The sequence below is a fragment of the Pongo abelii genome, chromosome 17, assembly GCF_028885655.2.
Source record: "Pongo abelii isolate AG06213 chromosome 17, NHGRI_mPonAbe1-v2.0_pri, whole genome shotgun sequence".
Taxonomy (NCBI): Eukaryota; Metazoa; Chordata; class Mammalia; order Primates; family Hominidae; genus Pongo; species Pongo abelii.
Genome location: NC_072002.2, coordinates 56,165,825 through 56,176,765, shown reverse-complemented (window position 1 = coordinate 56,176,765; position 10,941 = coordinate 56,165,825). Strand labels below are relative to the sequence as shown.

Below are 10,941 nucleotides of genomic sequence, written 5' to 3'. Positions count from 1 at the left end.
CACTCTCTTTAAGTTGTCCTGGGGAAAAGTTCAGTCTTCTTTACATGATCCACAAGAGCTTCCTATCCTGGCACAAGCTCATCCAACCATATCTCCTTCATGCCCCAGAAACTCTATGTTCCAGCTTTACTAGACACAAACAAACCACTGTTATGTTTATTTTGGCATGAGGTAGCTAAAGATAAATAACCTGTGTAAGATGATAAAGCATATTAGTTACATTCATTTGACATGTAAAGTACTTTCCAAATGTATCACCTTATTATCTTTATCTCTCAGCTTGGAATGACTTCTACCACCATCTCCAACTGGCAAATATCAGTATCTTAAATCCTCCCGGAGCTAAATGAGTTATGCCCACCCTGTGCTCACATAGCCCCTGCTTCTGCTCGCTTGCATTTTAAGTTATCTCTTCGTCTCACTGCCCCACTAGACTAGCTTTCTGAGGGAAAATACTGCATTTTATTCACTGTGGAATCCCTAGTGCCCAGCTCCAGAATGTTTGATGGGTGTCTTATGGGAGAATTAGTTCTCAGAAACTGGCAGCGTGACCTCTACAGGATTAGAGAATGCAACCACATCCTGAGACCTGAGAGCCACTATTAGAACCCTCGTACCAAAATATCCCCCCTGCCATTCTGCTGCTGTAGCAAGAGAGCTCATGCTGGGAGCTCATGCTCCCTGGGGCTTAGATTACTGTGGTCTTGAGGCTGTGACCTGGGGCAAGTTACCCTTACCTTTATGATAACACTTTGCATCATCATCTACATCATTATCTTCAGCCAGAGCAGAAACAAGGCACATTTACCGAATGTCCATGGGATCTTGTGCCAGGGATTGTGGGTACAGAGAGCCATGAAACCAGTCTCTGCCCTGGAGAATCAAGTTTAGTAATAGAAAATAGATGTTATATAATAGAGCTTCCCATAGATTACTGCTATCTCAAGAACACTTTAGAAAAGAAGGGTACTTTGGACAAGTAAGGTGCTGTATCCACTTTCTGGAGGTTTATAATGTATAATAACCTGATAGAAGCTTTTTGAAGTTTTGTGATAAAGATACCTTTTTAACTTTTTCACTGAGATAGAATTACATACAGAAAAATATACAGTTTGGTGAGTTTTGACCAATGGATACGCTCTTGTAGCCAAAATCCCAAACAAAATATAGAATATTTCTATCACTCTCAAAAGTTTTCTCATAATCCTTGCCAGTCAATCCTCTTCCCCCTCACTTCCCTTCTCACAGGCAACCACAAATTTGATTTCTATCCCCATAAATAGTTTTGCCTCCCCATAAATAGTGTTCCTCACACTTACTAGGCAATACTTTTTTTTTTTTAAAGTACTATTTGTTTTATTGTGGAATATGATTTGAAAAATGCTGGGTTATCACTTTATAACTTTCAATGAATTCTCATATTAATTATCTGATTTAATTCAAAATAATAAGATAAGAATGCTTTAAGGGCCACATGAATGATTTATACAGTGGTTTCCATAGGAATTTAGATGAAAACATGCCACACAAGGTTAGTTTGAATTGGAAAAGCTTCCCAGTGGTTGCCAACCAAACATCAATTTGACCTTTGGGATGGGTAGTACATAGTCAAGTGGGAAGAAAAGGAGAGGGAGTTCCAATATATAGGAAAGGGGTGGGCTAAGATTTAATGATAGTGATGTGTATTATATATCAGAAGAGCAACATCGAGAATGAGAGCAGTGAGAATGAAGCTACATTTCAGACCCCACAGGTCCTGCTCCCCAGTCTTGAGTGCATCACAGTATGCCTGGAGAGGCACTGCTTTCTTGACCTCTGGTGAGATATTTTTCCTGCACAATCTGGGAAGTTGTGTTTCTTAACATTACTGAGGTTACATCAACTCCTTGTAGGAACTGAGCTCACCTTGTGTTTGAATTCGATTTTGCTTCTTACACCTGGGAATAGTACATAGCTATGAACAAAGCTTTTTAAATATTCATTTTTCTTTCAGTAAATTGTATTGGAAAGCAGACTTGCTTACAGTTTTGTGCTTACATTTTTTATACAGAAAGTGATTTGCAAGGATCTCTTATGTCTTGGAACTCAAAGGAAGTTCAGATCTTATTAGTGTGGTTTCTTTTCAGACCATTTTCTTTCTTCTCTGGTCATAGGGCTGTCCTCCCAGGGGTGTACTTATCTCATCTCCCAGCTCTGACCTGTCCCTTGCTCAGATCTCTTTAGTCATTCAGAGAAGAATGGTGTTAGGGGCAAAGGACTATGAACTGAGAAAATGCACATCCTCACTGATGACCAACAGGTAGATTTCTTGGCTGACTGCCCCCTACTTCCCAGAGAATTACTCTCTAAACAGGTAGGTAGGATTTTTGGTAATTAATTCATCCAATGGGGTCACATCAGTTATGCTGAATCACCAACTCTGCCAATTTTTGGATATAATTTGAGGCATTGGGCCTACTTATAACTGCATTCCATTTTAAAAATTAGTAGTAAAAAAAAAGCACAGGAGTACAAACACAGAGACATACCACACACAGATATAATGCATTGTGTAAGCGATATGAAAGAGGTGCTGTCCTAAATTGAATAGCAAACAAGAAAGAAACAAATTTTATGTAGGATTAGTTATTGATAAACCAAAAACCAGTGCAGGCATCTTTGGCAACTTTTTGCCTTTCTTCCTTTTACACTCCACTCATCCAAACCTTTGTGTCCTCTTTTTACTTCTGCAAATTTTCTGTACCTATATTAACTTCTCATGTCACAGGGAGCAGCAGAAAGGAGACTGATGCCCTATCCTTTATTCATCTAATACTAGACGTTAGAAATATACAAAATCATAAAATCGTAGAAACCATCCATATTATGTTTCTCTCCAACCTAATTTCACAGACAAGGGAACACGCATACAAAAGTAATTGCCTTTTCAAGCCACATGTAGAAGAATGAAACTGGATCCCTATCTCTCACCTTACACAAAAGTCAACTCAAGATGGATCAAAGACTTAAATCTAAGACCTGAAACCATAAAAATTCTAGAAAATAACATTGGAAAAAATCCTTTCTGGTCATTGGCTTAGGTAAAGAATTCATGACTAAGACCCCAAAAGCAAATGCAACAAAAACAGCAATAAATACATGACGGCAAATTAAACTAAATAGCTTCTGCACAGCAAAATAAATAATCAGCAGAGTAAACAGACAACCCATAGAGTGGGAGAAAATATTCACAAACTATGCATTTGACAAAGGACTAGTAACCAGAATTTACAAGGAACTCAAACAGATAAGCAAAACAAACAAACAAACAAAACAAAATAATACCATCAAAAACTGGGCAAAGGACATGAATAGACATGTCTCAAAAGAAGATGTACAAACAGCCAACAAATATATGAAAAAATGCTCAACACCACTAGTCATCAGGGAAATGCAAATTAAACTACAATGAAATACCACCTTACTCCTGCAAGAATGATCGTAATTAAAAAGTCAGAAGACAATAGATGTTGGCTTGGGTGTGCTGAAAAGAGAACACTTTTACACTGCTGGTGGGAATGTAAATTAGTAGAACCACTATGGAAAACAGTATGGACATTCCTTAAAGAACTAAAAGTGGAACTACCATTTGATCCAGCAATCCCACTACTGGGTATTTACCCACATGAAAAGAAGTCATTATGAAAAAGACACATGCACATTGCAATTGCAAAGATATGGAACCAACATAAGTGCCCACTGATCAATGAATGGATAAAGAAAATCTGGTATATAGACACCATGGAATACTACTCAGCCATAAAAAGGAACAAAATAATGTCTTTTGCAGCAACTTAGATGGAGCTGGGGGCCATTATTCCAAGTGAAATAACTCAGGAATGGCAAACCAAATATCTATGTTCTCACTTATGCATGGGAGCTAAGCTATGAGGCTGCAAGGCATAAAAGTGATGTTGTGGACTTTGGGGACTCAGCAGGTAAATGTTGGGAGGGGTTGAAGGATAAAAGACTACATATTGGGTACAGTGTACATTACTCAGGTGACAGGTGCAGTAAAATCTCAGAAATCACCACTAAGGAATTTATTCAAGTAACTGAAAACCACCGGTATCCCAAAACTATTGCATTTTTTTAAAAAAGTAATTGTCTTTTCAAGTTCACAGTGAATTAGCTGTGGAACCAGGAATAACACTCTACTTCCTAGCTTCGTCTTGATATCCCTTTGCTCTGCAGCTTGGGGATGCACGAAATGGAGAGGAGCAAGCTGTGCGCACGCTTTTCTACCTTGGGGGACCTATTGTTCCCTCACTTTAGAACTCCATCCCCATTCCCTCTAACCAGCAGACTCCTCCTCATACCCTATGTCTGAGGAAAAATATGACTTCTTCATGGAAAGTCTTCTCTCAGTTCCAGTCTGCCACCACAATCTTCAGTGGGAGCTTCTTTTCCTTCCCACACATTATCTTTCTAATTACCTGTTAACTGTTTGTCCTCCTCTCCTGTCTGTGAGCTGGTACAATGCCAGATGCATAGTTTATGCTCGATGAATATTTGTTGGTTGAATGAATAAATATGGATTGAGACCTTAGGCTTGTATATTTCAGATATAGTCACAAAGGCACAGTACATTTAGCATATAGGTGTATTTTTTTAACACATAGTTTTGTTGTGTTGTAGGCAACTCCAGCTCCTAAAAGAAAAATCATATTTAGTGGAGTATGTTGCTAATTCACATAAAAGGCTGAGAACCAGGCTTGGAAGAGCGTAGAAATGGAGCCAGTTCTGGAGGAGCAAGACGTGTAACGATTGCAACAGTCTTATGTCAGAGAAAGCTGGGTCAAAGGCCGTGTCAATAATCAGTAAATTACTACTATTTAAAGGCTCTCTGCCACCATAGAACAAATTTTGTGTGTTAGGTCAGAACTCAATCAGCACTGGTTGAGTCTGCTCCTTGGCCAATGAAGAAAGAGCAAATTCCTCAAAAGAAGATCCTATTAGGAAAGAGGAATGAATGGTGAGTGACTGAGATGGAAAACACGATAAGGCACATGTCCGTTCTGTTTATATACTGATGAACTGCTTTGAATCCTTTTATGTTTTCATCCTCTGGGGTAGGTGCCCTCCAGAATTTTGGGTACTTCTCATATAGGGGTGCCATATTCAGCTGAAATGCCAGCCTTCTCCGTGCACCTGTGAGTTTCCACTGCCTGGCGTAGAGTTGGTATATGACAAATGTGTGTTCAATAAATGAAAGAGTGAATAATAAATGGGAGAAGTGGCAATCAGCAGAGACACTATCAGAGAGGATGGCAGAAGCAGAGATGCCATAAGGTAGATATGGACAATAATAAGCATTCTACTTCAAATTCATATTCAGTTTTCAAGTATTTCTTACAACAACCTTGCAAATAGACAAGACAGTTATGTTCTGTATTTTACTGATGAAGAAATTAGACTTAGAGTAAATTATTCTGGGTCACAAAACTAATTATTTGCAAAGCTGGGATCAGAATATAGGTCACCCATCTCCACTGTAGTGCTGGATATAATGGTTGAGTAATTTGCTTTCAAATGTTTGGTTATGGGTGATAAGTCAGAGATGAGTATAGTGTTTTGTAAGGGAACAAATAATGTCTGAGGAAATTTGAAAATGAGGACTGGTATTAAAAGTGAAGCTAATAAGAAGTACCATGTTTATCTGTGTATAGGGTATGAGAGTGGAGCGGGTATTTGCATGTGTATGTGTGTTTAAAATGGAAGATTTAGATAGAGATTCTCTAAGAAATAGAATTCTGAGCCAGAGAATAAAGAAAGAAGAATATCATGGAGTCTTTTAAAAGGTCCATTTCTCATTGTTACTATCCCTTGTATCTCTCTGAGCATTAAGAGTTGTTTTTAAATTATTATGTTTAAGGAAATATTATTGAAATGGGGGTCCTTTTGTTGTTTATATTATATAATATACTCCCCTAGCAACAACAACAAAAACCAACAACAAATTCTGGAGAAATAATTTATAGAAAGAGAGGAATTATTAAACACACATTTAAGATATTTTAGGTTGAGTAGTTATGTGGTACCCAATTATCGTTATGGGATGAAAAGCCCCTCAAAGAATACTTGTGAATACCATGAATATGGACACAAAGCCTCTGGTGAATTACTAATAAACCCATAGCACAGTTCAAGATCCTATGACTCTTTTGGATCAGGGACAATATGGATTACCTAGCAGTCCATCCAGGTGGGCCACCTCACCTCCTTTTGTTGTTTAGACAGCATCTGCTATTGTGGAAGGATAATGATGTGTAGAGCCCTCTCAACTCCCAGTTTTGGCAGGCAGAGCAGAAAGTATTCTAGTTTGGCAGTTTATTTTCAAGCCAACTTATTCTCCACTTGTCATCTTTAAACATTATTTAAAAATTCATATGAAGGTTCCCAGGAAGGATTAATCTAAGATAGGGAAGGAAATAGGGTGTTTGAGTAGCTGACACCTTTTGCTCATCCCTAATCTCCATCTGCAACTCCAACACACATGTTCACTTTGGTGAATGAACTAATGTATGTCAGAGAGAAAAGAGAAATGCCAGAAAGAAGTGAGAACAATGACTGTGGTTGGTCCTAATTCTCATTTTGTTAAAGACTGAAGTGAGCAGATTCTCAGTAAAGGTATTCTTGAAAGCAAACAGGTCAAGAAAAAGGCAAGAAATAAAGAAAGCCAGAGGCAAACAGAGGCCTCAGCAAGAGAAGGACATGACCCACAGACATCAGCCCATGATGGAAAACAAACCCCAAAGAAAGCTTGAGCCAGAACAGCAAAGAAAATGATCAAACTCCATTCCCATTGGAACTTTGAGAAACTCACCTCCCAAAGACTGTGCTGCTGGTGGGGGCAAGGGGGTGGTGGATAGAAGGAGAGAGAGAATATATGTCAGGATTTATTGTTGGCAGCATTTTGATAATAAGAACGATAGTTTTATTCAGAGCTTCAGCTTAAAAAAAAGTGTTCCATCATTTTGGCAGTTTGGAGGTTTGGCAATTGGTGTAAAAAAGAAAAAAAAATCAACATTTAAAACTGGTGAGTTTTACCTTCTTCCTCCATTTCTCTGAGCTCCAGTTTTTCTAAGGCAGTAAAGTCACCTATTCCCTGAAATTCTTGCAGATAGTCTAAAGAGAAAAGTATTCCCGAGATATTTCTGAGACGTATGTTTTACCTTTTTATAGAGAGCAAAAAATTAGTATTTGGATTCCTTGTTACAAGTTCCATTTTGATCTTTTTTTAATTGCCAGTGAAAAAGTAATGAAGAGCAATTCTGATTTAGCCACAAAAATCCTACAAATGATAAAAAAGACCAAGATGACAGGTGCACTGAAAATGGTCGTATTTTTTCCTCTCACTTTGAGTTGAACTATAGCTAATAATGATACTGACTCATACTTTGAACATCTCTTGGTGTCTTTCATGTGGAGAGTTCAAAGCCCTTTATGAATAATAAATAATTAGGTCTCACAAAAGTCCTTAAAGTACGAGTGTGAGAATGACACTGTACCCATTTCACAGTTGAATGATGGAGCTCCAGGCCAGGAGCTGGCCATGGAAACACAATCTTCTCTGTGGTCTCTGCTCTTGACTTATTTATCTCACTTTCAGGGTCTCTCAAACTCCCACACACTCCTAGAAGTCAGTCTCCATATTTTCACTTCTATCTCATGCTAAACTCACTGACTTAAGCACCCTTCGTTGATCTTCCATTTTCTATTTCTATCACTCGTTTTTGCTTGCTTCTAGGCTCATGTAATCAGAGTCTCTGCTGCTTTGTGAGAATTACTACGTCTCTGGTTTACCTTGCACCTGACAAAATAGAATAGGGCTTCTATTCCCTTTTAAAAAACAGTTAAGGAAGAAGTGTTTCTTGGTTCCCTAGTATGCCTGCAGCAGCGGCCTGAGCACAGCAAGAGCTCCAGAAAGAGCAAAAGACACAGATCCTTCCTTGGAAAAGCTGTAGGGAGGTGAGGAGATAGATCTGACACACAGGGTATAGCAAAGAACAACACCAAATCCTGTATCAAATAATTCATCCTGTGTTACCGAATACTAGGAATACAAGAATTCAGAAGAAAAGGCTGAAAAGTCAGACACTTCCAGGAGGTTGGGTTTGGTTGAGATTTTGAAGATTGGGTGAGGAAATGATTTAGGAGACAGTGGTGTTCCAGGTCCAGGGCGAAAGGCACCCTGGGGAGGAGGCACCTAGTGTGTTAGGGGATAATAATACATAAAATTAGAGAACATCTCTCCAGAGCATGAAGCACAGGCTCTTGCACGTATTAGAACTGAAGGAAATGGGGTGTGTGATGGACATGTACTGGGAGTACAGGGTACAGAGCTCAGCACAGCCTCTTTACAGGGATGGGAAACTCAACCTAGAAACATGTGAAGAAGAGATTTTCTTCCTGTCAAGCAAATTCATGATAGCATTCATTTAATGAAATTCTTTTTTTCTCAAAAATTATAATTCACATTTAATTACAAGTTATGGTTTTTCATTACCTTTTTACAAAATGGTCAATATAGTCTTTAAAAGATGTAAAAAATTATTTTTTTCATTTAGATAAGCATTTAAAAATATAGGGTAACACTACAAAGCAGTGTAACAGATTTTCTGTCACTTGTAAACGGGATTAGAACTCAATCCCCAGAATTCCAGAACTGTTGTGGAGATATGGTAATTTTAATTTATAAGCAGGATAAACTGCATTCAACAAGGAGTCAAAGGCGTTGGGTTTTAGTCACCTTCTTGCATGTTATGATCTTGAACAAGTCCGTCAACTCCTGGATATCAGAAGCCCCACCAGAGAATGAAAGGTGTTAAATCAGTTCACTTTGAATATTCTTTCCAGCCCTGTTATTTTATAATGCCATGAAATCAGAGTAACATGCTCCAGGCTGTTTGGGATCAGGGATTTTAGAACCTGTGTTCAACATATATTACTTTTTAAATGTCTACTTTTTGGAGTCTTATTCAAATATATATATATATATTTGAATGTGCTTGTAACAGCCTCTTCATCATTAGCAATAAAAGTTTCTCAAGGATGTATTTTCCATTCCTTGCTTTGTTTTTCAGCTTTCTTTTTAAATTTCCTCAAGATTTCTTCTGCAGTTGTGGAGGCCAAAAGCTTCACTCCCTTTTCAGTGGTGTACCACCCTTATCCAAAACCACATCACTCTTCCTGAGTTCTAAGACCTTGGACAGATAAGCTACAAACCTCAGCATTATCCTCCCCCACTGATGGAGGTGCTGCAATAGCCTCATTTACCGACTCTACTGTCAAATCTGTTACAGTATTTTGTTTGGAGCCAGGTTTGGCTTGGATGGCTATGGTGACACAACCTATAGGAACAACTGCCACAGGACCTAAGGGAGGAAGTGGTCTCTCTGGTTTCTTGATCTGGCTTTTACCCCAGGTCATCGCATCAGATTTCTTGGCATCTTGGTTCCAAGAGGGAGCCGAGTAGAGTCCCGAGTACTCAGTGCTGCCCTGAGCTGCTTCGGCCTGCTGCCAAGCCCCAGCATCCCCGCCTGGGGAGGCCTTAATGAAATTCTTTATTCTCATTTTATTTTTACTTCAATCTTCTGTGGGGAATCTTGAAGTATGTTCCACATTTCTGGAGGCAGAGGCTCTGCTATATGTCAGTATCCAGATCATAGAGCAGTCTAGAGGAGGGTGCATGTGTAAAGCAGTTATTAGGAGCAAGGGAATGTTCCCTGTCCAGGGCTCTGCTCAGTGCTGGCTTCTGGGAGGAACTGAGCTTGGTTATGGGTTGACAGAGAGCAGGAAAGAGGTCTTGAGAGGAAAGGAATGAGGACATGCAATGTAGCAACAGGAGGTAGTTGTGGGAAGGAAGGTTAACAGAACCACCTTTACAGCACGGTGAATGTGAGAACAGTAAGCAATGAACTGGAAGACATCCGGGGAGGGCTGGGGACCCAGCTAGAGAGTTTAAAGCAGGCAGAACCTGCGGGGGGAAGGGGAAGGCCAGTCAGCAATATCCTCATACGTTACACTAACCAGCACTTTGCCGTTCTCAGAAACTTTTTCTATCTACGTTAATTCATTTGATCCTTATGACATCCTTGGGTTTTATTACCCATTTTACAAAGGAGAAATATGAAAAATGCAGAGTTTAGGGTTTTCCCAAAGATAATATTTTTTTTTGTTTGTTTGTTTTTATAAGCCTATTTTATTTATCGAATCTATTCACACAGGTAGCATATGCAAAATGGTGTCAGTTACTTTAAACATATGAAGTGGGCAGCTCCACAGAGTAGTATTTTAATATAAATCTTTAGAGTTCTATAACTGCTTTTAATTTAATAGCATTGTTCTCTTTATAAAAATAATTCATGCTTAGTATAGAAAATCTGAAAAATAATGAGGCCTAAGGAAGAGTATAAAAATCATCATATTTCTCATGCTATTTCTTTATAATACATATTACTATTTTGGAATATATTCATTTGGTCTTTTCTCTATTCAAATGGATTTTTTTCAAAGAAGTATATCTCACCATACTTGAATAATATCTTTCTTTTCTCTTTATGAATTGCATGTATGTTATATGCATTAAATTCTTCTCTTACATTATTTTTATTTTTTTCTTTTTATTATTATTATTATTATTATTATTATTATTATACTTTAGGCTCTATGGTACATGTGCGCAACGTGCAGGTAAGTTACATATGTATACATGTGCCATGCTGGTGCGCTGCACCCACCAACTCATCATCTAGCATTAGGTATATCTCCCAATGCTATCCCTCCCCCCTCCCCCCACCCCACAACAGTCCCCGAAGTGTGATGTTCCCCTTCCTGTGTCCATGTGTTCTCATTGTTCAATTCCCACCTATGAGTGAGAATATGCAGTGTTTGGTTTTT

The 10,941-nt window shown here is 38.6% G+C and overlaps 1 pseudogene; it reads right to left on the bottom strand.

Annotated features, from left to right (window-relative positions):
- Positions 1-8,734: 8,734 nt before the first annotated feature.
- LOC112129965 (UPF0235 protein C15orf40-like) lies at positions 8,735-9,575 on the bottom strand (annotated as a pseudogene).
- Positions 9,576-10,941: the final 1,366 nt, after the last annotated feature.